The 25,957-nt window shown below is 38.2% G+C and overlaps 1 pseudogene; it reads right to left on the bottom strand.

The window, feature by feature from the left end:
- Positions 1-1,577: 1,577 nt before the first annotated feature.
- Positions 1,578-25,957, bottom strand: part of LOC128739327 (protein l(2)37Cc-like) — a 43,524-nt pseudogene continuing 19,144 nt past the window's right edge.

The following is a 25,957-nucleotide window of genomic DNA, read 5'->3' as shown; positions in this document are numbered from 1 at the left end:
TAGAAGCCCCCCCTCTTGAAGTGTGGAAGGATCCTAATTCACCGTAGAAAATATTTTTGCCTCCAAAAACCTCCACATGCCGAATTTTGTTCTATTTGCTTGATTAGTTCTCGAGTTATGGGGAAATTTGTATTTCATTTGTATTGGAGCCCCCCCTTCTAATGTGGGAAGAGGTCCTAATTCACCATAGAAAATTTTCTTGCTCTCGAAAACCTTCACATGCCAAATTTGGTTGCATTTGCTTGATTAGTTCTCGAGTTATGAGGAAATTTGTATTGAAGTCCCCCCTCTTAAAGGGGAGAGGAGTTATAATTCCTCTTATAAAGAGGGGAGGGGTCTCAATTCACCATAGAATAAATTCTTATCACCAAAAAAAACACCCACATGCCAAATGTTGTTCTATTTGCTTGATTAGTTCTCGAGTTAGGAGGAAATTTGTATTTCATTTGTACAGGAGCCCCCCCTCTTAGAGTGGGGAGGGGTCCTAATTCACCGTAGAAAATTTTCATGCCCTCGAAAACCTTCACATGCCAAAGTTGGTTCCATTTGCTTGATTAGTTCTCGAGTTATGAGGAAGTTTGTGTGGAAGCCCCCCCTCTTAAAGGGGAGAGGAGTTACAATTCCCCTTATAAAGAGGGAGGGGTCTCAATTTACCATAGAATAAATTCTTGTCACCGAAAACACCCACATGCCAAATTTGGTTCTATTTGCTTGATTAGTTCTCGAGTTATGAGGAAATTTGTATTTCATTTGTATAGGAGCCCCCCCTCCTAAAGTGGGGAGAGGTTCTTTTTCATCATAGAAAACATTCTTGCCTCCAAAAACACCTACATGCCAAATTTGGTTCCATTTGCTTGATTAGTTCTCGAGTTATGAGGAAATTGGTATTTCATTTGTACAGGAGCCCCCCCTCTTAAAGTGAGGAGGGGTCCTAATTCAACATAGAAAATTTTCTTGCCCTCGAAAACCTTCACATGCCAAATTTGGTTCCATTTGCTTGATTAGTTCTCGAGTTATGAGGAAATTTGTATGGAAACCCCCCCTCTTAAAGGGGAGAGGAGTTATAATTCCCGTTATAAAGAGGGGAGGGGTCTCAAATTACCCTAGAATAAATTCTTGTCACCGAAAACACCCACATGCCAAATTTGGTTCTATTTGCTTGATTAGTTCTCGAGTTATGCAGAAATTTGTGTTTCATTTGTATGGGAGCCCCCCCTCTTAGTGGGGGGAGGGGTCTCTAACCATCACTAAAACCTTTCCTGGCCCCAAAAACCTCTACATGCAAATTTTCACGCCGATTGGTTCAGTAGTTTTTGATTCTATAAGGAACACAGGACAGACAGACAGACAGACAGACAGACAGACAGACAGACAGACAGAAATCCTTCTTTATAGGTATAGATTTGCCAAAAACTTGGTGAAACAGGAGGCGATTCACAAGGTAACAATGGGTGGTAATTGTGTTCCGTAACGCTGGAATGTGTCTTATATAAGTAAAACTGTTTTTTTAGTAATCATTACCAAATATCTTAAATCATCAAGTAAATCATTTAAACTATTCAAAAACTGACAGCAAATTAAGCAGTGTCGTTTACACGGCTGGCAGAAAGGCAACGCCTCGCGATATCCTCTGCAGCTTGAATTCTTTGCAGCTCTATCAAACCGTCACTGCTCTCGCCAGAAGATTCAGCCAATAAAGCCGCTGCTTCGACATCTTCCTCTTTCGGCACGAAAGCAGCTTTCTTTATCCTGTTCGGCTTTCTCGACCAAGAAACGAATTTTTTAAGTTTCCTGTTAGGCAACTTGTTTCATTTCTGTTTATCGCTTGGGTAAATTTCTTGCCTAAAATCAAATACCAAATAAGTAATGGAAATGTCGTCTAGAATACCAAACTTTGTGGTATGTTCGGTGAGATCATCAAAAACATTCTGCGAAATCATTTCTCGTTGTGTGATCAACTAGCTGGCATCGAACTGAACTAGGTCCGCTTTCAACACTTCCGTGGTAATCGAAGACAGTACTCGTTCATCGTAATCTTCACCCAGTATAGTGTAAATCTTTGGCAATTCATCCGGTACAGGACGGGACAAAATATGCAGCGTTATGTTTACGTTTTAAAGATCTTTACAACCGGTCACAACTGGAATATTTCTTGATTGGGATCGAATATTAAAGATGCTCGGTCGTTGCACCTTTGGTACAAAAAAGTGTGTATGTACTCCAGACCTGCTGCTTGACACCAGTAAATCGGTCACTGCCTGATGCCCACCATCCACATTGTAACGGACAACGCCGAATTCATCACATCTTCAACGACTGCAACACCCAATCCAATCTGACCGAATCTGTTTTGAAATTGTATAGCCTTTTTTTCAATTTCTGTTGATAGGATATATCGTTCGATATAGAGCAATACCTACTAACTATTTCAACAAATACGTAGCCGGCCTTACGAAATTCGCTAAAAATAAATTGTTTACTGCCTTGGATTTGCAAAACAAACTTGTTTTTTTTTTCACATGGTTACCAAAAACGTTTGTTTGGTGTTGCTAGATAACCTACCGGTGAACTTAAATAGTGAAACAAATGAGTTCTTGTGAAGGGACGGTGAGTGACTTTCTCACGTCCCTTCTGGTACCTGGAAAAATCGTTCGCGTGTTGTCTGTATAGTTTGTGCTCATAGTGTTGATACTGTGAAACGCGTAGTGCATAAAATTAACTTGCGAGTTATTCGATTCACCGAGAAAAATCAATAAAACCCTGAATTATAATCGCACGGTGATTCAAACAACGAAAAAAATACAGTTGAAAGTATGCTACAATTACGAAACGAAAAATGTAAAATCGGGCATCGAAATATTTATGAAGACAAGATCGTTTGTTTCTCGAGAGACGGACAAAACAGGACTTTAAAAACATTAGTATTTCAATTTCTTCTGTAAAGCTGGATTTCATTTTCAAAATCCGAATTTTTCACTGTATGGTTTACACCAGGACACCAGGATAACGCACGCTAAAACTGGACAAGTCCTGGTAAATCAGGGCGTATGGTCACCCTAGGAATAACGGAACAGACGAAAACAAAAAAGATATTAATAAAAAGATTTAATGGGACAGAAATCAAAAAATGAAACTGGAAAAGAGGAAAATGGACCTGAAAATGAGGAACAGAAATCTGCAAAACAAAGAAGTGAAAGAGAAAACAGTGAGCAGAAAAAAGGAAAAACGAGAGAGAAAACTAGGCAAACGAGACAAAGAGAGAACACGAAGGAAGATGGGTCAGTACTAATATAACGGGTGGCAGTAGTTTAGTTAGTAAAACATTCGGGTATCAACCAAAAGGGCGTGGGTGCGAGCCCTGCCTGCCATTGCACAACCCAACATATTTTTGGTCTATCTCGAAATTTTCCAGTTCTTCCAAATGATCATTGAAATTAAATAAAAAGAAAACTTTCCAATTAAATTCTACTATGTATATTTTTTCGCGACATACACGTATTTCGCCTACGACTTGCAGGCTTCATCAGTGTCTGTAGCTCGAAAACAGACACTAATGAAGCCTGCAAGTCGTAGGCGAAATACGTATCTGTCGCGAAGAAATATACCTAGTAGAATTTAATTGGAAAGTTTTCTTTTCATTTACTTTCAGGTTTCGTATTCTAGTAAGACGCTCCAAACAAACTTCAGTCAAATAATCATTCTTCGCATCTGACGATTGCTTCCTTTACCAAAAAAAAATAAAATAAAACGTGACAGAAACGGTGGGAAAACGAGAAAGAAAAACAGGAAGAACGAGACAAGAAAGGGGAAACAGAACAGACAACAAAGGAAACTAAAAAGGAAAAGAAGTATAGTGTGAGAGAAAAAAGAAACCCGATCGAGGAAACGAGAAAAACTGGAAAAAGGCATCAAACGGGATGTAAAAGGAGAAAGATGGGGCAAAAAGGGAACGGGAAAAGGAACAGAAAAACATAAGAAATAAAAAAACGGTAAAATGTACCAAAGAAATTCAATTCTTCATTGAATGCAATGGTGGCTTTGAAAATACGTGGACGGGGGTTCATAAGTACAACGCCTACAACCATTGAGATATAGAAATTTGTTTTAAAAATACCTTGTGTGCATCATAAAGGTTGAAATAGTAATGAATGGCCAGCCCACAGATTATATTATTAAATATGATTACGCGTAGCTTGACATGTTTCAATAATCTTACTTTAACTCCATTGTGGCCTTTAAAAGGGCCATTGGTTACAAATAATATTAAAGCCAAAGCAAAGGTTTTCGTCTGAAACGAATATTACAGAGAAAAACAAGAGGATAAACAGGACCGTAAATAAAAAAATATGGGACAGGAAATAAAAAAAAGTGGAACAATGGAGCAAAAAACACGGGACAGAAAAAATGAAAAGCAAGTGAAAAGGAAAATAAATTGAAGAAAAAAGAAGAATAATGAAAGCGAAAACCGGAAAACCGATACAAAGAAGAAGAAAAAACGGAACAAAAAGTAGAAAAACAGATTCGGAAAAGAGAAATAAACGAACAGAAAAGGAGTAAAACGTGCTAGAGAGTGCAACGAAATATATTAATTCTAATTTAAAGTAAAACTTCGTGTCTAACTTCGTGCCCATGTCCAAATTCAAGTCCAATTGCATGTGTTATGCACAATTTCAAGTCTATAATATAATTTCAATGTTAAGTCAAATTTAGACTCTGCTTTCTAGTTCAAATTCTAGTATAATTTGCATTCTAATTTTAAGTTTAATTTCAAATGCAACTCCAATTTCAACTCTTTTGAAATCCAATTTTGAGTCCAATTTCCAGTTCAATTTTAAAGAAAGCTTTTCAATTTTAAATATAGCTGCCGATAATTTTGTAATAAGTAATAAAAGTTTCGCCGCTAAATTAGTTCATTCGTTAGTGCCGTTTAAAACAAGATTGTCAACCTATAGATGAAGTCGTTTCGAGCGTGTGAAAGAACACCATACCTCGTTAGTGGGATTTGAAGGAGATTTTCCACCTTCCGCCACGAGCAGCAAAAAAAAAACAAAATACATAAAAGAAATCCCAGCCATGAGTTCGTGAGCGAGCAAGCGAGCAACCTTTCAAACGCATTGACCGTGAAAGATTTCCTTTTCTTGCCCGTGTTGTTTTCCAAATTTGGGGGTTCGTTTGGTGTCGACTCGCTCAAATCTCTCTCCACTCTATACTCCACTACCGGGGCGGTAATAACCGGCGCACAACAACAACAACAACGTTCGCTTGCACTCGTTTCCGATTCGATGCCGTGACTCGATCGACATCGATGCGTCAACTGCTGTGTGATGACTGATGAGTCATCACGCGGGTTTTTCGAAATGAGAGCCAGAGTGGCCAACGTGACGTGATCGAGTTTGCGTTCTGAAACTCCCTCCCACACGCGCCTCATTGATTGGTATTATGGCGAGTCAAGTCTGCTGGGGTTAATCATTAAAACTCTATTAAGGTTAATAGAGCTTTCGCCTGTGTCTGCCTGCTTGGATGAAATGTCAAAAAACATAAATTACGATAGTAGAAATAATCGTACCACCATTGTCTTGTCTTCACACCGGGCTGATCATGGCTTAGAAGAAAGTTGCAATAGTGTTTCTCAGAAGATATTTGCAGGTAGCTGGGATGTGGCTTAGCCACCATAAAGCACACTTTTTGCCGGTTGTCCTGAATACTGTGCACACTGACACGCAGCGTAGGTGAGGGCCATAGGAAGCAAAATGCCACACGCACTCCTAATTAAATCAACTATTCCACACAACATTGTTGTAATCGAAAGCTCTACAGACGGGGAGCGCGAAGATAATGAAAAGCGTCAGCGTGCCTCACGATACACCAAACCTTGCCGTGGGGTTTGTGATTAAAAGGGGGACTCACACGCTCGGAACGTTCAATCTAACTAAACTAAAGCAGAGCTCCTCCTAATGCGTAGACCTACTTCCTTTCGCCGCCGTTGGCGTGTGTCTTTGATGGGGCGCAGATGAAAACTTCCGCCCTGCGCAGCCAGTGCTTTTCGAATTGCAAAGAGCTCGGAAGAAGATTTATTGCGGATTGAAGCGAACGTATTAGCAAGTAAAATCGAAAAGAAAAATTACGACCGCGGACGTGCAAATATTTGGAACGAAATCCTCTCTAAACAACCCACAATTGCTGTTGATGGTTTAAATTTGTTTCGAATTAGTCCGCTGAATTAGTCATGATCTGTTGCCGTCTCGGAGCCGGTGTTTGTCAACGGAAAGCTTGTGAAACTTGGACTTGACCTGGTGGCTGTCGGTTGACCGAAAGCGGATTTAATAAATCTGTGACTTGTCTGTCAATGAGATTTTCACTGACCTAAACGGGAATTATCTTAATTTTCACTGTTCATTGTAGATCTCCAATCCAATTTGATTGGACCATACTCTATTTACCACTAGGGAAACTTCGACCGATTAGGTTGAAAATTCCGGACTTTCAGATGTAACTGGACTGGATCCAAGCTGGAATTGGATTAGAATTTAGATATGAAATTAGACTTGAAATCGGACTCCCCAGTCGTCCTTAACACCCGCTGTTCTAGCATCCTCGTCAACAGCTCTCATCCAAAGCGGGACGGGGTCTGCCTAGAGATGGATGACCTCTGGCTGGTTTTCTACTAAGTATTGTTTTCGCTGTTCTTTCATCCGGCATCCTTGCTACGTGGCCAGCCCACTGTAACCTGCGTGTTTTGTTCGCTTCAAAATATCCGCATCTTTGTAAAGCAAAGCATAAAAAAATAAAATAAAACGTGACAGAAACGGTGGGAAAACGAGAAAGAAAAACAGAAAGAACGAGACAAGAAAGGGGAAACAGAACAGACAACAAAGGAAACTAAAAAGGAAAAGAAGTATAGTGTGAGAGAAAAAAGAAACCCGATCGAGGAAACGAGAAAAACTGGAAAAAGGCATCAAACGGGATGTAAAAGGAGAAAGATGGGGCAAAAAGGGAACTAGATATGAAATTAGACTTGAAATGGGACTCTCCAGTCGTCCTTAACAACCGCTGTTCTAGCATCCTCGACAACAGCTCTCATTCAAAGTGGGACGGGGTCTGCCTAGAGATGGATGACCTCTGGCGGGTTTTCTACTAAGTATGTTTTTCGCTGTTCTTTCATCCGGCATCCTTGCTACGTGGCCAGCCCACTGTAACCTGCGTGTTTTGTTCGCTTCAAAATATTCGCATCTTTGTAAAGTAAAGCAAAGCAAAGCCTAGGTGCTACATTCCGTTATCGAAACTTGACCTTCTGTTTTTAAACGACAGACTTCGCAGCCAGCTCTTAGAGTACAGGACAATTGCAGGGCCAGTTGCTTCGATCCTATTGACTCTAACAGCCTCTCCCAGTCGAGATTCGAACATATGACGACTGGCTTGATAGGCCAGCATCATACCTCGTGGTATTTTCTGGGAGGCATCTTTATATACTTGGTAAATGTTGTGGTTCATGTGCCTGTGCCACACTCCATCTTCTAATATGCCGCTAAGAATTGATCGCAGGATTTTACGATCAAAAACACCAATAGCTCGACGGTCGCTCTCTTTCAACGTTCACGCTTCCTGGTCGTAGAGTACCAATAATGATGTGATGATAAGAATGAGATTGATAATGTTTTTTGGATTTACCTCTCCGCTTTCCACTCAAACACTTCGGAGGACGACGTTAGAGCTGTTGCGTGTGAATGCTTAGGACCAAGTGTTTCGAAAGAAACCCTTTTTGTAGCAGACCTTTATTTTGTGTCGCTCAAACTATAATAATTTATTTATTAGTTTGACATCATTAATCTAATTCTGCAGTATACTCACAAGAAGTGGTTCTAATAATCCTCTATCTTCCTTCGCTTTCCTCTATTACTTTACGCTATCACTAATCAATGAACAGCTTTGTTTATTTCCAGGTTCTCCGGATAGAAAAGGTAGGTATTATGGTAAGTATTTTCTAAATCTAATCTTATTTTTCAGCAAATTACATGATTGGTTTCACAGGTAAAAATGTTTCCTCTAGCTACCCAGCTAGCATTTTCATATGTATAAAAAAGGCAAAAATCATCATTACGAACAGATATACATGCTAAATAAATCGTATTTCATGCGCAAAATTGGCATATCCGTACTATTTTGGAGGCGATATACGTGATTACGAATAATTTTGAGCGTTACGACTATATAAGTATTTATATACGATAATATCCGATTAAGCGCGAGTCGCTCCGTACTACTCTACGATTTTGTGCTGAAAATCATTATCATTATATACGACAAAAAATCAACTTGATCCCACTTTATCCATCTTTAGTTACGATTTCGAGTTTGTTAGGAGATATTTACGATAGTTTTCGTACATTGATATACGAGTTGATGCTAGCTGGGTAACCTTCAATTGTACAGGAATTGCGTTCTACAGGTAAGTATAACTTTAATTATAATCGTTTCACCGTCAATTTCATTATTTTACTTACAGGTCTATCTTTTTCCATCGGAAACACTATACCGCACTCTATTTTTTCCTGGCTAATCAGTAAATTCTATTTGTTAAACTTTAATTCTTGTACAACGTACTTGCTAGAATTATTTATCACTTTGTTTACACTCTTTCCTTCCTCCGTACATGACATTAAACGTCAGACCAAGGGTCTGTCAGTCTGCTCACTTTGCGAACGTCAGGCCAGGGGTCTGTCAGCCAGCCTTCTTTAACAAGGGGTGCAGTGTTGCAACACCAAGGAGGAGAAGCAGTTGAAGAACGAAACAGTCAGATCAGCGAAAAAACGGGAATAGAAAAGGAAAAGGAAATGACGCAGGAAAACTGACAGTAGAAACGAAAAAAAAAGTCAAACTAAATACAAAAATGGAAAGCTAAGACTGGGATAAAAACTGGGAAAATGGAATAAGAAGAGTAAACGAAAAGGTAAACGGAAGAGAAAAGAAAAAACTATAAAAAAATCGATAATGAAAACGAATAAAATGAGGATAAACGAAATAGAAAAGAGAAAAAGACAATACGAGAGTAGCACAATGGAGAAACGAGAAGAGATAAAAAAGAAAATAGAAATAAAAAACGAAAGAGATTAAGAATAAACGGAAAAAGAGTACATGACAGAAATGAGCAGCAAGGAAAACTGATAAAGAGAACAAGAAAAACGGGAAAATAGGTTGAACGAGATATAAAAGGAGAAGGATGGAACAAATGCGGGAAAAGAAAAAAAAGAACAACAGGGAAAACGGAAAAGAAAATGAGGAAAAACCGAAAAAGGAGAATAGAATCAACGTAACAAAAAAGGGAAAATTAAGCATCAAAAAGAGTAAAAACGGAACCGACGACGACGAAAAATGAACACTGTAATGAGATAAAAGGAGTTAGAAAAAGCGAAAACTGAAAACGAAAAAAAGGGAAAATGAGATTAAAATTGTCGAAATACGAGAAAGAATATAACAAAAAGAAAGTGAAAAACATGAAGGTAAATAGAACTGAAAATTAGAAAAACGGGCCAGAAAACGAAGAAAAACAATGAAACAATGAAACATTAAACAAGGAACAATGAAACAAAACACACACATGAAAACACAAGAAAAAGAACACAAAAGAAAAACAGGAAAGAAAGTGAGTACAAAAACCAGAAAAACGAAACAGAAAAGGAGAAAAAACGGGACAAAAAGTAGCAAAACGATACCGGAAAAGAGAAAAAGAGGAACAGAAAAGAGGTAAAACGTGTAAGAAAATAAAATTAAAAATGTCAATCTTAAATTAAAGTAAAACTTCGTATCTAATTTAGTGTCCATATCCGGCTTAAAGTAATTTGAGCGTCAGGTTCAAATTTTTCCAAATTCAAGTTTAACTTAATAATCAATATCAAGGTAAATTTCGTGTCCGATTTCAACCCAATTTTGAGTCTAATTTGATTTTAACTTTAGGTTCAATTTTAAGTTAAATTTAAACTCAGACTTGAAGCCCAATTTCACATGTATTTCATTGAAATCCAATTTCGATTCCAATTTCAAATTCAATTTTCAGTTCCATTTCAAGCTTATTTTCAAATCCGATTTCAGCTTTAATTTCAATTTCAATTCCTAGCCTCATTCAATTCCAATTTAAAATAAAAACCTCAAATCCGGTTTTAAATCCGATTTCATGCCTAATCTATACCTATAAAGAAGGATTTCTGTCTGTCTGTCTGTCTGTCTGTCTGTCTGTCTGTCTGTCTGTCTGTCTGTCTGTCCGTATGTTCCTTATAGAATCGAAAACTACTGAGCCAATCGACATGAAAATATGCATGTAGAGGTTTTTTGGGGCCAGGAAAGGTTTTAGTGATGGTTAGAAACCCCTCTCCCCACTAAGAGGGGGGGCTCCCATACAAATAAAACACAAATTTCTGCATAACTCGACAACTAATCAAGCAAATAAAACAAAATTTGGCATGTGGGTGTTTTCGGTGACAAGAATTTATTCTATGGTAAATTGAGACCCCTCCCCTCTTTATAAGGGGATTTATAACTCCTCTCCTCTTTAAAAGGGGGGGGGCTTCCGTACAAATTTCCTTATAACTCGAGAACTAATCAAGCAAATGGAACCAAATTTGGCATGTGAAGGTTTTCGAGGGCAAGAATATTTTCTATAATAAATTAGGACCCCTCCCCACTTTAAGAGGGGGGGCTCCTGTACCAAAGAAACACAATTTTCCTCATAACTCGAGAACTAATCCAGCAAATGGAACCAAATTTGGCATGTGGGTGTTTTTGGAGACAAAATTTTTTTCTATGATGAATTGGGACCCCTCCCCGTTTTAGGAGGGGGGGATCCTATACACATGAAATACAAATTTCCTCATAACTGAAGAACTAATCAAGCAAATGGAACAAAATTTGGCATGTGAAAGTTTTCTAGGGCATGAATATTTTCTATGGTGAATTAGAACCCCTCCCCACTTTAAGAGGGGGGGGCTCCTATATAAACGAAATACAAATTTCCTCATAACTCGAGAACTAATCAAGCAAATGGAACAAAATTTGACACGTGGGTGTTTTTGGAGACAAAAATTTGTTCTATGATGAATTGGGACCCCTCCTCACTTTAAGAGGGGGGGCTCCTATACAATTGAAATACAACTTTCCTCATAACTCGAAAGCTAATCAAGCAAATGAAACCAAATTTGGCATGTGAAAGTTTTCTAGGGCAAGAATATTTTCTATGGTGAATTAGGACCCCTCCCAACTTTAAGAGGGGGGGGGGCTCCTATATAAACGAAATACAAATTTCCTCATAACTCGAGAACTAATCAAGCAAATGGAACCAAATTTGGCACGTGGGTGTTTTTGGAGACAAAATTTTTTTCTATGATGAATTGGGACTCCTACCCACCTTAGGAGGGGGTGCTCCTATACAAATGAAATTCAAATTTCCTCATAACTCGAGAACTAATCAAGCAAATAGAACCAAATTTGGCATGTGGAGGTTTCTGGAGGCAAAAATATTTTCTATGGTGAATTAGGACCCCTCCCAACTTTAAGAGGGGGTGCTTCTACACAAATGAAATACAAATTTCCTCATAATTCGAGAACTAATCAAGCAAATGGAACCAAATTTGACATGTAAGTGGTTTTGGACGCAAGAAAGCGAGTTATGGCCCATCTCTCCTTTAAGAGGGTGGGCTTCCATACAAATGAAATGGAAATTTCCTCTTATCTCGAGAACTAATCAATCAAATGGAACCAAATTTGACATGTAGGAGTTTTAGATGGCAGAAATTTTTTCTATGGTGAATTACAACCCCTTCCCCTTTTAAGAGTGGAGCTCCCATACAAATGAAATTCAAATTTCCTTATAACTTGAGAACTAATCAAGCAAATGGAACCAAATTTGGCATGTGGGAGATTTTGGAGTCTTGAATTTATTTTACGATAGTTAGAGACCTCTCACCCCTGTGGTAGGGGGATATGGACTCTCATACAAATAAAACAGAAATTTTTGCGAAACTCAAAAACTAATCGAACTCGAGAAATTCGAGAACATAAAACTCTTCCATAAAACATTAGTCAATACAAGACCACAAAAACTATCTATAGTAACACTAGATCATTCAGGACGAGACGGCCGCGAGTGTTGCCGGTGAACCGTGGGGCACCCCAGTGACACTGGGGGGCTTGCAAAACTCGAGATTGTGACAAAGATCATCCGAGATTTATGATTTATGTACAACACAGGTTAATTTGTGGCAATACGAAGTTTGTCGGGTCATCTAGTCTATACCTATAAAAATGGATTTCTGTCTGTCTGTCTGTCTGTCTGTCTGTCTGTCTGTCTGTCTGTCTGTCTGTCTGTCTGTCTGTCTGTCTGTCTGTCTGTCTGTCTGTCTGTCTGTCTGTCTGTCTGTCTGTCTGTCTGTCTGTCTGTCTGTCTGTCTGTCTGTCTGTCTGTCTGTCTGTCTGTCTGTCTGTCTGTCTGTCTGTCTGTCTGTCTGTCTGTCTGTCTGTCTGTCTGTCTGTCTGTCTGTCTGTCTGTCTGTCTGTCTGTCTGTCTGTCTGTCTGTCTGTCTGTCTGTCTGTCTGTCTGTCTGTCTGTCTGTCTGTCTGTCTGTCTGTCTGTCTGTCTGTCTGTCTGTCTGTCTGTCTGTCTGTCTGTCTGTCTGTCTGTCTGTCTGTCTGTCTGTCTGTCTGTCTGTCTGTCTGTCTGTCTGTCTGTCTGTCTGTCTGTCTGTCTGTCTGTCTGTCTGTCTGTCTGTCTGTCTGTCTGTCTGTCTGTCTGTCTGTCTGTCTGTCTGTCTGTCTGTCTGTCTGTCTGTCTGTCTGTCTGTCTGTCTGTCTGTCTGTCTGTCTGTCTGTCTGTCCGTATGTTCCTTATAGAATCGAAAACTACTGAACCGATCAGCAAGAAAATTTGCATGTAGAGGTTTTTGGGGCCAGGAAAGGTTTTAGTGATAAGAGTGGTAAGAGGAGGGGCTTCCATACAAATGAAACACAAATTGCTGCATAACTCCAGAACTAATCAAGCAAACGGAACCAAATTTGGCATGTGGGTGTTTTTGGAGACAATAATGTTTTCTATGGTGAATTGAAACCGCGGAGAGAGGTCAGGAGGTTCAGGAGGGGGGGGGGCTCCTATACAAATGAAATAAAACTTCCAACCAAATTACTCTCAATTTAAGTCCAATTTCAAATCCAATTTCCAGTTCATTCCCTTCGTATTGCCAGATCAAAACATTCTCCTTATAGGACGGGTGCCCCACCTTTTGTTTATGTCTGGGTACGCTAGTGACCGTCTCCACTTGCTGGTGATTCCTTCAGAAACATTTCTCTCGATGACCTGGTTCTAGCTGACTTGATCCGCATTGAATTGCTTCCGCTGGAACTGTCTCAGCTTGAACTGGTTCTGTTTGATCGCTTCCTACGGCTCTAGATGCTTCCACTTCAACTTCTGGATTTGAATGAGATTCCATTCTCGTTACTGTGAGATCGTCCAGTGTCATCATGTCCACTATCAAGCTAGTTAGTGAGTAGACACGATGACACTGGGCGAGTGTACAATCTACTCGCAAATTTGCTAACTGGGCAACCAGAAAACTCGCCTAACGTAATTGATGCGAGTAGCAACAGTTGAACAAAATGCTAATAAGTGCTTTGACTTAAGGAACTCATGGTTTACTAGGGTCTCTAATAAATTTTTGATTTAACATTAATTCACCGTAGCGTTATTGCTGTCATTTCTCAGCCTGCTAGGTAAAAGAAACCGCAAGCCGCGTTACATAGTCAGGCTCATTGATTTTTTCAAAAACACATATGCTAGCAAAAAGATGAATCTGCTAAAACGAGTGTTTCAATTTCAGACACATTTCACGCCAAAAACAACAACCATAAAACAATCACGAAGAGAAGCTAAGTATGTAGGGGGATTAGGGGCATAATGAGCACCCGGGGCGAAATGGGCACCCCTCTTTTCTACGAAAGGACGCATTTTATAACATCATATGGCATGCGAAACACTGCTGTAGGTACTACAGTATCTATGTATCAAAAAATTAGTGATCTCTACTGTTAAAACTTGGAGTTATATTAAAAAACTCAACTTGGTTCTCAGACGCTGAAAAAATTATAATTTTGGTGCACTACCAAATAAGCTTTTACGATCATTTAAATATTTTAAACTATCAAGTGCACACTACAGCATGATGTATACATTTTATCTCAAATTTCACCTTCATTGAAGTTTTGATTTTATACTATAATTAGTGTAAAAACCCATTTTTATTTTAACTACTTGAGTGGGGGCGAAATGGGCACCCTTAGCTGGGGTGAAACGAGCACTATGTCACATTAACTAACCTGTCAGTTTCTTTGTTTATCGCGTCAATGCTTGTTTACAGTGACGGTATAAATATGCCAAGAGAATCCGGAAGACATAATTGGTCAAAAAAGGCCTTGCAAGTGGCCTTGACCGCTCTAAGGCGAGACGGAATACTCACAAAACAAGTCGCCAAGTACCACAGCATTCTGCGGCAGACGTTAGCGCGGCCATACGAATGTGAGGCCATACGAAAGGGCAATTTCGGAGCAGGAGGTGAACCAAATTGATTCCTTCAAAACAGTTTTCGCTCCCGCTGCAGAACAAGAGCTGGTGGTCCATATTTTGTATGTGGAGGTTCGATGCTACGGTATTTACTACCCGTGAAATCAGAACCCTCGTATACCAGCTGGTAGAGGGAAACGGAAAAGCATATGTCTTCAACACTAAAACACAGCTAGCTTAAGCGTCATCCGAAACTTTCCTTGTGTGCTCCAGAGGCAACCTCCGCGGCTTAATTGCCTTTAAGCGGCTTGCGGTCAATAGTTTTATCGGCATTTTGACACGTTTTATGTTTGTGTATGTATGGGTGTGTATGTGTATATGTGTATGTATGTGTTTATGTATGTGTATATGCATGTGTGTGAGTGTGTGTGTATGTGTGTGTGGTTGTTGTTCTTATATACATTCTTCAAGCATGTGTTTATAAGGGTGCTCATTATGCCCCAGGGGGTACTCATTGTGCCCCACACACTGACCGATTTTTAGTTTTTGAAGCATTAGTTTAAATTGCAATTTTCGTCATCATATCAATTATTTTTTAATTTGTTAACAGTACGCCTTTAATTATCGATAGTGAATGTATGTTTTGCAATGACGACACTTTAAAAATTCCGTCATTTTGGGTGCTTAAATCAGTCAACAAGTTAGGGTGCTCATTATGCCCCTAATGCCCCTACAATCGCAGTAGCCGGTTCATTAGTGCTGCTCGCCGATAACCATCACCTTAGCCCCAGCCCCCTGCCGGTCAGACAGTGGTCAGCTATCAAAAGGTTGCACAACACTGACTGAATTCACTCCATTGTCCCCCAATTCACTCCATTCATTGCCAGCAGCCAGCACCAGCGAGTGAGATGGGCTAAATTTTCGCTGCTGCAATCCAATCCATGTGTGCTGTGCCCCCTGCTGTACTGCGCGAAGCAATCGCGGATTAAGCATGTGCAAAGCGGGTAAGTACGTAATTGTGTCGACAAGATGAAAGTACAAAAGCAGCCCACAAGAGACAGTAAACAAACGGTTCGTTCGTGGTCTCATTTTTTCAGTTTCTACTCCAAGTGCCAAGCCAAGTCTGGGCCGTGACAGTTCGTAATGTAAATATATGTGACTGAGCGGAGCGCGCGGCCCATTTGCCACCCCGACTGCAGTCAGTGGTAGGTAACTGTTCCGGAGCCTACATTACAGTTCTCACAATACTGCCGATTCCGGTTGGGCGTACGGTTGAGCGGGGTCATAGCGCATGCACGAAGTTTACCTAGATTAATTGAAACCAACTGTTGGCTTCCACATTTGTCACGCTGCTGCTTATAAACTTGGGCCAGCAAAACACGGATGTTTCGAACGTTTGGAACCGATCATCGTTAAGGTTTCCCCAGTCAATCTATTTGTTAATTACGTTCTCGCTTACAAATGACGACTTTGTCTGCCACGTGTACGGTACCCACAAGTAACAATAAGCTATAATAAAGATAATCAAGCTGGGGTGAGTTTCGTGTTTTTGAATTATTTTGCAGAAACGATTTCGGAAGCAGCAAACCGTCTCCGATTCGACTGGAGTTATATGGCTAACCCCATGAAGCAACAGGCTTGGAAACTGCCTGGTATAATGAGCCAATTTGGTTCCCCCAGTCCCCAGACAACCGGTAGGTAGCAGGGTTGGTGAGGTTGTAGCTGAGCTATTGTTTGCACGGAGTTTGTAGGAACCCAATAAAGCGTAAAAACGATATGTGAATCTTTTCTGGTTCGAGCCTCCGGCTAGAGTGCGATGTGAGAACTGGTCGGCGGAACGTTTATCGCGTGTTAGTTTGTTTTTTTGAGGTTATTTTCACGGTTGAGTGCTACCACCAGCCAGTGCTGGTGGGCTCCGGCCTACTCAAAGCCACTCGGTATCACTGGATCTTATCGGAAGATTAGTTTGTATTGCCCGGTTAGCAGTTTGACGGTAATGTTTCCTGAGACAATTAAACTTAGCGATAAAATCAATTTTAATGTGCGTTCAACAAATAAACTTTTTCTCGAATCAATTCTATCTGTCAGATAGAATGAATTTAATTTTATTTTAACTTCATTTAAATACTAATCATGCTACTGGTCTATTTTAATAATCAGAAATGACTCAGTCTATCTACTGTGACCCTGTTTTGAACTAAACCTTTCACTCGGGCTTCATTTTTCTGCTAGCTAACGAACAATCTACAATGCACATTCACACGGAAGTTGTTACCTAAATCACTGAACCTAACCCGCTTGAAGTACCGAAAACTGTGTTCCGCGAAAGTGGCGTCATCCGGTACTAGGGCGCAATTTGGATCCACCGTTTCGTTACGATTGAAGTGTACGAGTGTCATTGCTTTCCAACTCACAAAAATAAAAAAAAACAACGCTACTGACATAATTTTAACGGATCAACAAGTGCGTTTGACTTCGCCTTGTACTCCCCACCCGACACCGTGACATACGTACCGAAAAGCTGCAATTTCGGAACACATAATCCGCTGAGGCTGTAGTGCACCGCTGGTTGGGCTCAATTATGTCATCTGCCCTTTCGGAGCTTTGTTAATTGTTGATGGGACGCACTATTTAGGCTATAAGTTTTGTGACCATGCACCAAGAAGTGACTTTACGTCAAATTAACCTTGCTATCGTTTAGAAAAAAAATACAACATCTTTAAGGCACGACGCACAATCTGGCCATCGCCATATGACCAACGTAAATCATTACAATAGACCCCAGGAAAACAGTAATTTATTTTACACTGATGCAAAGTGTCCAAAGACTGACGAGTTTCGCCCATCGCTGTCAAGATCAAAATCACATTTACGACAAAATAATGACTTCTAAAGTTTATCATAGCTACGTGGCTGCGATTTTATCTACTAAATAAGAGGGGAAACTCACCGATGCTAAAGGTTTTTATTGCACAAATTGGTACAAAATATTACAACAACTTTTCGAATGCATAATGTCGGTGGCTCGGTGGTTTTTTTGCTCGAAATGCAGCTCCGGAAAAAGCAACTTCATGCGTTGAGGATAAAAAATTACTTCTCACTTTCCTCTTCTCACTTAGGTATTTTTCTGAATTATCGTCAGGCTTAAGGTGAAATTAGTTTCATGATAAATTAATCTCTTCATCTTCACATTGGTGTCCGAATAGAGTAAGAACTGCAAACGACAAATAACTGACAAGCATTGACTGAAGTTCGAAAACAGACACTGAGGAAGCCTGCAAGTCGCAGGCGAAATACGTATTTGTCGTGAATAAAATACACATAGGGTAAAAGCACCAGTTTTGGCCATAGTTTGTCAAACATTCAACGTTATCGATCCTTTTCCATCAAAACCGACTAAACTAAATAAGTTTAATATCATCAATAGGTAATTTCCGCTGTAATCTTCATACTGTATTAGTTGATGAGAGGAAAATATCCTTTTTTGTTTTAATTTTTATCGAATGAAAAATCTCTGGTGGGTTCCTATTTTGGCCATATTGTTCTAGCATTCGCCACTCTGTGTTCCTATTTTGGCCACCCTGCTGAAAAAGTGTCGCAAAACATGATAAATGTACCGGGTAATCTATATTACTGAATTAGTCATCTTTTTAATACAAAATTGCATCGTACCAGTATTGCAACCGGATATTTAACGCCCTCATTACTTTCGCAAGACTTACAAATAGGTTTTCTAGAAAAAAGATCAAAACAACAGCTGATATTACAGCTTCAGGAGTATGACGGGTCATGAAACACGAGAACCATTTCCTGCCTAACGTATACGAATGTTAACAAAAATGTGAATATTTTATACAATGTGGAATCTACCAGGACAATTGTTTTTTAATGGAGTACACGAGGGTTTTCATTTAGAAAACCCTTCACTTTGTACAACAAAGTACGGCGCTGTACTGGAAAACCGCGTCGTTGCATTTCAATGAGCCAGGCAACAATCTTTTCCTCTTCCGCTTGGGAAAGTACCGTTCCGGGACCCCGTGTTGTGCTTTTCTGCCACTTTCCACTCATGCGGTATCGAATTGTAGACCTCGGAATACCGCATTTTTGGCAGGCCGCGTATACCGAAGTTGTTGATGTATCCTCAATACAGGACTGAAGTGTACTTTCATTATATGCCTGACTGGCAATGTTTTTGGATGACGCCATCGAATCGTATGCAATCTTCAACAAAAATATCAAATGATCAGTCACCTTATTTATAAATCAATCAATATAGTACCTACTGTCTTTCAGTGGTAAAAACGGAATAATTGTTGATGAACCACAATCAAGATTTCAGAACTAAATAACGTATGGCGAAAACGAGCACGTGAAACTTGAAATCGGTTTGACAGATGGCCAAAAGCGGAACAGTGAATGCTTTTGGCCTCCTATGATTAAACGTCTTTTTTTTAAGAAAAAAGACTATTTTACGTTTATTAAAAGATCGAAATGATTTGAGAAATAACCCATTATACCAGATGTGAAAACCAATGAAAAATAAATAATTTTGGATAAAAGTTATTATGTATTGAAAATTGCTTTCATACTATGCTGACAATAGATTATGTGGGAATTTAGTAGAGGTCAATTTTTTTCTGCTTTCCTGATAGGATATTAATTCTCATGGATTAGTTTTTAGGCAAATTATGTGGAGAAATATCAAAAATTTGATTTATTTTAGTTTAAACTTGTGCTATTGACCATATAATTTCACAATTAACAGTTAAACTCAAGTATGGCCAAAACGGGTACTATGGCTAAAACCGGTGTTTCTGCCCTAGTAGAATTAAATTGGATAAGTTTTCTTATTTTTTATTTTTAGGTGACAAAGCATTGTTATTGAAAACAAGAGTATTGTATAAACTTAATGACCATTCTAGTTTGAGTCACACGAGAGCTTGCTCCCCTTTGTCTTGGGTTCGGAAGCACTCTAGAAAGTGACACGTTCATTTGCATTAATAATTAGGTACGTTAACATTTGACTTGCCATCGGGGTACATTTCATTTTATTTCTAAAAGTAAAGTTGGTAAAGTTTACTAGATTTTCCGGTGAATCGATTAATACATGCACAAGCTACTTAAACTCGTCTCAGGGTTTTATGAAAATTTGAATCTGAGCACAGTTTATGGACTTATTAATGAAAGCAATATTTAAACAATTCGAGGTTTCTAATTTACCTAGAAAACTCAAAGGGATTACTCACTACTATTCTTTTCTCTCTTCTCTCGTCTCTCTGTGTGGCAGATGGAAAACACTAGGCAACAATATATGCACCAACAAATGGGTGCGTACTATATGCGCGTAGTTAACAGCAACTCCGACACGAAGATCCACGGATATTAGCATGCGCAGCAAAATCCACGGATCAAAGCATGCAAAGAAATTCGCTCATACAATCCTCCTCTTTTCCTACTGGGCCACCAACGAGGTAAGACATGAATTAATAGACTCCCTGCGCTACCTGGCAGATCCACACACTCTTTTCTGTCTTCTCTCTTCTCTCTTCTCTCTTCTCTCTTCTCTCTTCTCTCTTCTCTCTTCTCTCTTCTCTCTACTCTCTCTCTCTCTCTTCTTCTCTTCTCTCTTCTCTCTTCTCTCTTCTCTCTTCTCTCTTCTCTCTCTCTTCTCTCTTCTCTCTTCTCTCTTCTCTCTTCTCTCTTCTCTCTTCTCTCTTCTCTCTTCTCCTCTTCTCTCTTCTCTCCCCCTTCTCTCTTCTCTCTTCTCTCTTCCTCTCTCTTCTCTCTTCTCTCTTCTCTCTTCTCTCTTCTCACTCTCTCTCTCTCTTCTTCTCTCTTCTCCTCTTCTCTCTTCTCTCTTCTCTCTACTCACTACTCACTGCTCAATTCTCACTACTCAATTCTCACTACTCAATTCTCACTACTCAATTCTCACTACTCAATTCTCACTACTCAATTCTCACTACTCAATTCTCACTACTCAATTCTCACTACTCAATTCTCACTACTCAATTCTCACTACTCAATTCTCACTACTCAATTCTCACTACTCAATTCTCACTACTCAATTCTCACTACTCAATTCTCACTACTCAATTCTCACTACTCAATTCTCACTACTCAATTCTCACTACTCAATTCTCACTACTCAATCTCACTACTCAATTCTCACTACTCAATTCTCGCTACTCAATTCTTACTACTCATTTCTCATTTTCTCATTTCTCATTTCTCGTTTCTCATTTCTCATTTCTCATTTCTCATTTCTCATTGCTCATTTCTCATTTCTCATTTCTCATTTCTCATTTCTCATTTCTCATTTCTCATTTCTCATTTCTCATTTCTCATTCTCATTTCTCTTTTCTCATTTCTCATTTCTCATTTCTCATTTATCATTTCTCATTTCTCATTTCTCGTTTCTCATTTCTCATTTCTCATTTCTCATTTATCATTTCTCATTTCTCATTTCTCATTTCCAAGGAAAAGGTCATCACTCAAGTGAGCATTGCTGATTTACGATCATAAGCTGTCGAGGCATAAAAATTACTATCACTAACGCTCAGCAGCAGCAGCAGCACAACTTTACTGATTCGCTCTCGCTGTTAGCTGTGCACAAACCAGTCTCGAAAGAGAAATGATTCAAAAGGGATATGAAAAAATAGTGATTGAATCAGAACCGGCACAATAACAAGACGAACGTAAGCGATGGGAATCGGTTTGAACTTGGTTCACTTACGCTCACTGATCGTTTTAACAGTTTAACAGTAAACAGTTTTAACACATTGGTATTCACACTTCTGCTATTAAAATATATTGTAATTATTCTCTCTATATTTCAAATATTCAAACACTTTGTAACTTATCCAGAAGCTACATAACTTATTGGTACAAAATTAAAGCTGATTCAAATGATGATTGCAATCGTTTTCGGTTCATGAACGATTGAGAAGATGAAAAGCAAAATAAAATCGGATCAGATTCGCTCTGTGCAAACGTTTGGTTCGCTTCGTTAGGGTCAGAGAGTGAAATAAACAGAGTAGGCATGATCGCAATCATTTCAGCTCATATTCAATTTGGCTCGTTTGCAACAAACAATGCAAACTGCTATGGGAGCACGCTTGGTCTCTCTGAGTGAGCATATAAAAGGTTGAATCGGTGATTGAGTATCAATGACAACATTTTGATGTGATTTTGATGACCATGCCTGCTCATTTCTCATTTCTCATTTCATATTTCTCATTGCTCAAGCCCAATCAAATTCTTTCGTCATCGACCGGAACAAGTCTCGTCGATTTCGAATGCAGGAATAGGGTTTACTTGGAGAGAGCGAAACCAGTTCTCTCTGAAGCTTGCCTGTGTTTGCGGACACATATGACGCGAACCTCGTGCATTATCACTGTCACATTATGTGATGAAAGGCTCATGGAACAGTGATAAAAAGATGACAAAAATATGAACTGACGATAAAACACGCAAAAAAGACAAAAGATGCCGAATATACGTCAGTACTACAGCGATAGAACGACGAAAAGAACAGAATAAGACGACATTTTTGTTATCTTGACAACAAACAGAACGAAAGATGATAAAAAATGACATAAAAACGAACAAAAGACGAAAAAATGATGACGAAAAGACAACTAAGCGTCATTAAAAAACGACAAGAAGCCGACGTAAGCAAGCGATAATAAATGTCCATAAAAACAGATGAGACGACGAATACGAAAAAAAGCAACAAAAAGATGACAAAAAGACCACAAAAAGGCTCCGAAAACGACCTCCGAAAAGGCAACGAGAATACGACGATATGATTTGACGAATAGACAACGATAAGATGACGAAAAGACGATGAAAGTAGTACTAAAAAAGACAGCGAATAGAAAATAAAAAAATGACGAACAGGCCAGCCAGCGGAAGTATTTGACGAAAAGAGAAGACAAATAGGCGAAACGACGGTGGGCGATGAAGAAATTTCGTCGTATAGTTAAAAGACGCGAAAAAACTACAAAAAGTATTAAAAAATACCAAATGACGAAAATACTATAGATAGGGTATGTTGCTGCTTCGTCGTAATTGCCTATTCTCGTCGTATCCTACACAAATTATTAATAATATCAGCATTTTTATGACACACAATGCAAAATTAGTTATTCCCTAATATTTTAGTTTGTTGCCTCTCATACGCGATCAAATAAAGTGAGCTGAGATCTATTTAAATGCTTTTTTTTCATTAAAGAATTTCTAGCAGCCAAAATTCCAATGTTTTTTTGTGCGACGAAGCAGAAAATGTCGACTAATCGTTTCAATTTCCATCATTCATAAAATGAAAATAACTCACGCAACACATTGTTGTTATTCTGCAGCCGGGAAAACTTGCATAACCTTCAGAAATTTTACAGAACAACATTTGTCATGCTGTCCTACACAAATACATGCGCGCTAACTTCGTAAACATTATTGTGATTTTTAGTTCGGATGACGAAAAATTTTGATGGACGGATTTTCAAACGGTACGACGAATTTAAGAAATAAAGTCAGTTGTGTAATTTCAATCAAGTGCTTTATTAATCGCTTTTTAGTTAATTCAAAGGGCACGGATCGGAAGGTAAGTGTGTTTGAGTCAAATCAGCAGCAGAGCTTTTGGAGTATTCATTAAATCCACCTAAGAAATGATAAAAATTAGAGTGGCTTTCCTTACTACGACGGGAATTAAAAATAAACCCTAGATGTACAAAAGGCAGTTTAAAGACGTACAAAAGATTCTTATTCTTATTCTTATTCTTATTCTTATTCTTATTCTTATTCTTATTCTTATTCTTATTCTTATTCTTATTCTTATTCTTATTCTTATTCTTATTCTTATTCTTATTCTTATTCTTATTCTTATTCTTATTCTTATTCTTATTCTTATTCTTATTCTTATTCTTATTCTTATTCTTATTCTTATTCTTATTCTTATTCTTATTCTTATTCTTATTCTTATTCTTATTCTTATTCTTATTCTTATTCTTATTCTTATTCTTATTCTTATTCTTATTCTTATTCTTATTCTTATTCTTATTCTTATTCTTATTCTTATTCTTATTCTTATTCTTATTCTTATTCTTATTCTTATTCTTATTCTTATTCTTATTCTTATTCTTATTCTTATTCTTATTCTTATTCTTATTCTTATTCTTATTCTTATTCTTATTCTTATTCTTATTCTTATTCTTATTCTTATTCTTATTCTTATTCTTATTCTTATTCTTATTCTTATTCTTATTCTTATTCTTATTCTTATTCTTATTCTTATTCTTATTCTTATTCTTATTCTTATTCTTATTCTTATTCTTATTCTTATTCTTATTCTTATTCTTATTCTTATTCTTATTCTTATTCTTATTCTTATTCTTATTCTTATTCTTATTCTTATTCTTATTCTTATTCTTATTCTTATTCTTATTCTTATTCTTATTCTTATTCTTATTCTTATTCTTATTCTTATTCTTATTCTTATTCTTATTCTTATTCTTATTCTTATTCTTATTCTTATTCTTATTCTTATTCTTATTCTTATTCTTATTCTTATTCTTATTCTTATTCTTATTAATACCATCACAGCCACAATAAAGGATTCCTGCAAATAATTTTAATTATTTCTAATCATAGAAATCATGCCTGTATTAACATTTGCAAAATATCAAATATATTTCACAAATTTTCAATCGGCCAGGCCAACTGTGAAGTATTGCCGCAAAGACGATTATACGAAATGAATCTTGTGTGAATAAATTATTCATACATAGATACATTTCTAAATCAACAGGGGGGAAGAAACGGGGACGTCTCGTACCAACCGTCTCTGAGTAATTTCAGCTTTTTTGGGAGTATCAATTGCTAATATAAAGGTTAAGTGATACTCCAGACCCTCGAGGATGAACTTATGGCATTAACCACAAGCCAAGCGGCAATAGGCCAAGGTTATAGCGCCTTATTTCACTCTCTGAAAATGGATAAATCATACGAGCTACCAAAATTAGATAAATATAAGTTTAAAATAAATATAAAAATTAACACAACAAAAATGGTGTTCAGATTTTGAAGTTGTGGCTTGAAAATCAAAAATAAAATAAACGATAAATTTACAGAACGATCTCACCGCCATTCCTTGTTTGTCCTCCTCCGTCTCGATAAGCTACGAAACACAGCAAATTCCTGGACCTATTAGCGATCGTCTTTACCTTATTGAAACAAAAAACAGCACAACTCAAAAAAGCTTATTTCTGCTTTGACATCTGGCAACCACCAGATGGACCACTTCTGGAATGAACTTATCCAACATCCTGTTAGACACATGAATCACTCTGTTGCTGTTGCTCTTGTTCTTAGTAACACTAAATTCACCTTTTCCGAGGACAAAGCATTTTGAAAGAAAAATCGTTTTTGGGAAAAAACAAAAAAATATTGACATGAAACATTTTGACGTCCAATCGCGAACCAGCCTCCCTAATGTTGAGGATCTTGATCTAGAGAAAAACACAAATCACTGCAAAACTGAGACGAAACACTTGATTTATAGTAAATGTAACGTATCACAATCAACCTTTATTCAAAAAACTTTTAGTTTCCGTTATTAATGTTAATTTATTAATCCGCAGTTTAAAGACGTACAAAAGGTGTACAAAAATACAGTTTAAAGGCGCAAAAAAAAACAACAAAAAATTTAAAAAAAACCAAATGACGAAAAGACTATCCAGCTTTCCACGAGTGATAATGGCGGCTGCTAGGTACAACTTTCTGAAGGGCACAGTTCGGTTTTGACATTCAATGCAGAAGCGGTTACTGCGGTTAATATGGAAGCCACTACGGTTACAAACGGGAAATATGTAAACGTTGTTTAGTTTCCGCAGACCAGCCGAAGGGGAATTTAGTTGAAGGGCCAACTAAAAGCCATGCCATAAAGCCAGATGTTAACAATTACAGAAAACGACTAACATGCGTTAAAAAGACAACAACAAAAACGAAGAGTCAACGCGGTGTAGTGGTTAGCATTCTTTTAAATACAATCAAGAACAATACCTATACGATAAAAAATTTCTAGACGCAAGGTAGCGTGGTTCATCCGTGTAAACAACGCTAAGACGCTCCGAAAACTTCAGTCACATAAAAAGTTAGAACAAAAACGTGAAATTGACACAGAAAAAGAATCAGATAAAAACGAAAAAGGGGAGTTAAGGGGGGACCCTACTCTGGAAGACCGAAACTGTTAACTGTTGGGGTATTTTGGTTATTAGTTAAGGCATATTTGAAGACATATTTTGTATTTTTTGGATACCAGAGTTAGTGATTATTATGCCGGTGGCAGGTGGGCGCGTGAATGCCATCTAGAAAATAGTTCCTTGCTAGCGGTACGTGCCGGGAGCCAACGGACTATTGTAG

This window comes from Sabethes cyaneus, chromosome 3 (genome assembly GCF_943734655.1).
Source record: "Sabethes cyaneus chromosome 3, idSabCyanKW18_F2, whole genome shotgun sequence".
NCBI lineage: Eukaryota > Metazoa > Arthropoda > Insecta > Diptera > Culicidae > Sabethes > Sabethes cyaneus.
Note: the sequence above shows the minus strand (reverse complement) of the source record. Positions and strands in the feature narration are given on the sequence as shown.